The sequence below is a fragment of the Orycteropus afer genome, unplaced genomic scaffold, assembly GCF_000298275.1.
Source record: "Orycteropus afer afer isolate SDZICR_OR568_19922 unplaced genomic scaffold, OryAfe1.0 scaffold00123, whole genome shotgun sequence".
In the NCBI taxonomy this organism is placed as follows: Eukaryota; Metazoa; Chordata; class Mammalia; order Tubulidentata; family Orycteropodidae; genus Orycteropus; species Orycteropus afer.
The window spans coordinates 1,230,540-1,236,234 of NW_006921710.1; positions in this window are offsets into that span (position 1 = coordinate 1,230,540).

The following is a 5,695-nucleotide window of genomic DNA, read 5'->3' on the forward strand; positions in this document are numbered from 1 at the left end:
TTGTGCTTCCAGGAACTGCACTGAGGGGCTTATTCTAGCTTATGAAGCCTTTTTAACCCTTAATAACTCACTTGACAGGTTACCTGTAAGTGGCTCTGAGCATATGTGCCCTTGCCCAGGACAGCAGTGGGGAGGCCTTTGTGCTTGGACCTATTCTTGTTCATCTGAGTGTCTGTGTCTGCCAGTCCTCCAGGAGGACACACCCTGCACCCGGTTTGCAGAGTGGCTGGTGGACAGATTGCAGCCTCCACTTGCCCCTTTGCCAGGTGCCCTTGTACAGTGCACACACCCAGAACCCTCACGGCTCAGCCTGGGAGAACCATCACACAGAACACTACAGAGCTGTCCCCTGTGGCCATGGCGGAAGTGCATCTGCTGCATCCCACTGCACACCAGCCCCTTAGCAGGTTCCCAAGGAACATGCTCCCTGCAGCCTGTGGGCCTTTATTTCACCCCCATAACCCCTAGGTGTGACCCAGAGAGACCAAACCCAAACTTGTTTCCATCCATCCTGACTCATGGCAACCCCATGTGTTATCAAGTAGAGCTGCTCCTGAGGGGTTTCTTGACTAATTACCAGGCCTTTCTTCTGCTGAACTACCTTCTGCTGAAGGTTAACAGCCAATTGCAAATTGCTTTCTCCACCCAGAGATCCAGGGAGCAAAATTTGCCCCCAAACCCATCCTCCCCCAGATCTCCTCAGGTGCCTATTCTAGTTCTAACAACCCCCCTGCTTTGCTGCCCCTGGGTTACCAGATCACCAACCCCGTTTGTGGGCTCCTGACCAGCCTTCCAGCCCATGGATGGCTCACCCTTGCTCTTAAAATCATAGCCAAGTCCTCGATCATAACCGCCTGCCAGGTCAGCCCCTGCAGGCTTTTCTTGCCACCCTGCCCACCCAGCACCCTACTCTCCACCTGCCTTATTCCTGCCATGATTCTGGACCTCTCCAGGCTGTTTCACTTGCCTCTGCTGCCTGCCCTTCTAGAATTTTCTTCATCCCTCACTCCTCAGCTTTCCACACTCATCTCTGAAGTCTCCTCAGGGAGGTAGGCCGCAGTCTGAAGAGGTCTGCTATGGCCCACTCTGCCCTCACTGTATTGCGTCCCTCAGGGGACCTCTTTTTCTCTTGCCCCCCATTCCCTGGTCCCCGATGTCCCCAGACACACACACCCCTCTAGCCTTGAGAGCTTCCCTCTGCCCTCATCCTCCCTTCTCCAGTCCTTAAGCCCTTCGTGAGCAGGAGAGGGAAAAGGAGGGGAGGTGGCTGGGTCTTGAAGGAGCAGGCAGAGGGTTGCCATCCCTCAATGGCAAGGTGAGGTGGGCAGGGAGGGCCCTTTGGAGTCTTCCTGGTCCTTCTTGTTGGCACCCAAGTGCTGGCAGCCCCTTTGCAGACTCGAAACAGCCCTGATTCTGCTTGGGGAGTCAGGCAGGTCAAGGGGGGGTGTTGCACCTCTTTAGCCTGCTGGGAGCTACTGACTCAGGGATATTCAAGTGTATACTGAATGAGGGAAGGAAGGGAGGGAGGAAGGGAGACACAGGAAGGGGGGTGGGAGGGAGAGAGAAGGAAGGAAGGGCATTTCGAGTGGTGCTGTGTTCACTTAGAGGGGTTTTGGGGTGAGGAAGAGGGAGGCACTGGAGTAGTATCAAAACTTGACACTTACTGATCACTTAAGGCTGGGCACTGTCTAAACCCTTGATACTTATTAACTTAATCCTCACAGGAGGCCTATGAGGTACTATTTAACAACTCCATTTCAAGGTGAGCAAACAGAGGCAGGGAGCCTGAGTAACTTGCCCAAGGACAAACCCAGGTGGTCTGATTCCAGAGGCTGCATCCTTCACCACCACCCTCAGCCTCCCTGCCCCACTGGAGGAGTCATGCGAGCCCAACGTCAGCCGTGAAAGGTATGAGCATGGGACAGGCCTCTGGTACCTTCAGCACCAGCTGAAGAGCACCAGCCCCTGGAGCTCCTAGGACTCCAGGCCCCATTCCAACTGCTCCTGGCCAGGTCCCAAGGGCTACCCACTCAGTCAGCAAAGGAGGCGTCCTCTGGCCAGGTGCCATCTGGAGCGCTGCTGCCTGCAGGTGACCCACCTGGCCTTCTGCAAGCTTCCTGCTTCAGGTCCACACTTGCAGGATCATAAGGTCTTCTTTGCTACTAGTAACACAGCCATGGGGACCCTGAGAGCCTGGCTAGACCCTGTCGTATCAGAGGGGACATAGGTGAGAAAGTAGTGTTGCCAGAGCAATTCCCTGCTGGAAACTGGAGTTCTACTACCAATAGACCCTTGGCTCTGGGTGGGGAGAGGGCAAGAACCTCGGGCAAAAAAATGTAGGGGTTTAGCAGAACTTTTTCGTTTTAAGACTTCCTTTGGATATTCAGGACTTAATTTTATAAGCTGATTGTGGTGGTTATGTTTGTGGGTCAACTTAGCTAGGCCTGGTTGAGTGGCTGGGCAGCTGAATGTAGTATTCCCCATGATGAGACTGGTAATTAACTCCATGATGGAATCTACTGTGAGCAGCTGAGTAGCTGCCTTAGGGATGTGGTCTGCTTCCTGTATAGAAGCAGCAGCTTTGGGAATGGTCTCTAGTTTATGACATGATAGGACCCTGCATGTAGCCGTGTCATTGTTCAGCAGCCTGCCATGCTCTGCCGACCTTGGAACTTTCAATGAACTTGAATTAATGGCCTTCCGTGTGGTTTGGTAACATCGGGACTGTGATATTTTATTTGTCAACCTTGGGTTTGTTAGCCTCAGCAGCCAGTAGCTGCCTGAGTGAAGAGATGGCTCAGGCTTCAGTGGGCCAGGAGCAAGAGGCAGAGCTGAAGCCCAACGCTGAGGGGCTTTCACCTAGCCTGGCACTTTGAACTCGGGCTTAAAGCCTTGTGGTAGTTAAGTTTGTGTGTCAACTTGGCTGGGCCTGGTTGAGTAACTGGGCAGCTGGATGTAGTATTCCCCATGATGAGACTGGTCATCATCTCCGTGGTAGAATCTACTGGGAGCAGCTGAGTAGCTGCTTTTAGGTATGTGGTCTGCTTCCCATATATAAGAAACAGCTTTGAGAATGGTCTCTAACTTATGGCACACTTGGACCCTGCATGTGGCCGTGTCATTTGTTCAGCAGCCTGCCGTGCTTTGCCCACCTCTGCTGACCTTGGGACTTAACAATGGACTTGAATTAATGGCCTGTTGTATGGTTTGGTAACATCAGGACTGTGCCATTTTCTTTGTTGACCTTGGGCTTGTCAGCCTCAGCAGCCAGTAGCTGTCTGAGTGAAGAGATGCCTCCAGCTTCAGTGGGCCAGGAGCAAGAGGCAGACCTGAAGCCCAAGGTTGAGGGGCTTTCATACAGCCCCTAGAGCTTGGCATTTTGAACTGGGACTTAAAGCCTCCAAATTGTAAGAATAAATACCTGTTTGTTAAGGTCATTCCATTTGTGGTATATATTCTTGTCGGAGCAGCACTAGGTAACCAGAACAAGCTTCCAAACTGTAAGAGAATAAACTCTTGTTTCTTCAAGCCATCCCATTTGTGGTATATTCTTGTCAGAGCAGCACTAGGCAACCAGAACACTGATTAAAAAGGGTGTGTACAAGATGAGGACATTGTTGTTAAAAAGAAAAAACAAAAAAGGTATATGGCTATGTGGTTCAGTGGTTATAAGCTTGGCCTTCTGCCCTCCAGAGACCTGTTTTTGAATCCTGAATTTTGCCTCTTCCTGGCTGTGTGACCTGGGGCCACTTACCTACCCTGTCTGTAGTGCATAGTCATTCTTTTGGCTGCCAGCATTTCTTTCTGTTTCCTCTGGTTAGAAGAAAACTCAAGTCCCTTGATGGATTGGGAAGGGCTGGACACCAAGGTGTGGGCACATGGTTGAGGGTCTGGCTGGGAGGCCAGCAGCAGGAGGCAGACCTGGTGGGAGGGTGGTGCCTGGGGCAGCCTCTGTGTCTGTAGGACTTCTGCAGTGGCTCTCTGGCGACCTGGGGCGGGATGTTTGGCGTTGTTCTTGGTTTCGTGGCATCTGCTGTGCATTTAGTTCTTCTGACATGTGTCTGTGGTCCCAGGGCCCTTTCAGGAATCTCCTTTACTGTGTCTGTTGCCCAGCGTGACTTTTGCTGCTTGCGGCTCAGCTCCCTGACCAGAGTGCTTTTGGAGCATTGGTGTTCTCTGGGTACGTTAGTGCAGGCCACTTCTCTGCGTCGTTCTGAGGATCCTGTGAAAAACAGGGTGTAGGGCTTCAGCACAGTGCTTAGCGAAAAGCAGGCAAACAAACAGCTCATGACAAACAAACAGGTACCACTGAGTTGATTCCAACTCATGGGAACCTCACGTGTGTCAGAGGAGCACCATGCTCCCTAGGGTCTCCAGTGACTGATTTTTGTAAAACGATCACCAGGCCTTTCTTCCGAGGCATCTCTGGTAAACTTGACCACCAACCTTTCTGTTAGCAGCCAAGTACCTTAACCATGTGTACCACCCGGAGATGCCACACGCTTAGCACAGGGGCCTAAACGCAGAGGGAGGGGTTTGGCATGTGGGCTTATTTTATGGAAAAATACTAGAAGTACAGATACATACACACACACACACATACATACACACATGCATATACACATACACACACACACACACACGGATATATATTTCTACAGCAGTGAGTTTTTTTTAATATATTTCAGGAAATATTCATAGTAGCTTTGGATGGAGGATTGTGGATGATTTTAATTTAAAAATTATGATTTTGCTTTTCTGTACATTCTAGTCTTCCTACACTTGTGATTTGTGTTTTAAAAACGAAAAAGGAAGAAAGCATGTATTTCTTCCCTGGGTCTTTTCCCATAATCCTTCTGGCCAGAGATGTGCTAGGAGGAGCTAGGAGGTCTCTTGGGGAGAAGAAGAGGCTGGCTCAGGACAGGGGTGCAGGCAGTGGGGGGCATCCCCTCTCAGCCCTACCCACCCAGGCCACCGGGAGATGCTGAAGGCTGTTCCCCAGGCGCCCATAAATGCCTCAGAACCTTAACGCATGGCAACCAAGGCAGGAAATGCCGATGCAGCAGCTTTGCTTATTTAGAGGGGCCAGGGTGGGGGCAGGGGGTGAGGCGAGGCTGCTGTAGAGAGGCGGTGGGGAGGCCTTTCCCCTGACAGCCATTTGGATGAAGCCAGGCTCCCCAGGGCTCCTTGTTCAGCAGGCGGGCGAAGGGGTGGCAGGAGACAGGCAGGGGCGTGGGAGGCAGTCGGGCACGAGCAGCGGCCAGGAGTAGAAATAGTTGCAGAGCTGGTCTTGGGAGGAAGCCTGCCTCGGATGCCAAGGCGTGGCCTGGGGAGTTAGGCCTGGAGCTCTGGAGACAGGCTTCCCTGAGTTTTACTCCTGTCTCTTCTTCCTAGTAGATGTGACCTTGGGCAAGTCACTTCCCCTGCCAAGCCTCCATTTCCCACCTGTCAAATAGCAAAAACAATACTGTCCACCTGTTGTTGTTGTTAGGTGCTGTCCAGTCGGCTCCGACTCACAGCATCCTATGTACAATAGAACAAAACCTTGCCGGATCCTATGCCAGCCTCACAATCCCTGCTCTGCCTAAGCCCAGCGTTGCAGCCACTGTATTAATCCATCTCGTTGAGGGCCTTCCCCTTTTGCACTGACCCCCTGCTTTACCAAGCATGACATCCTCCTCCAGGGAATGGTCCC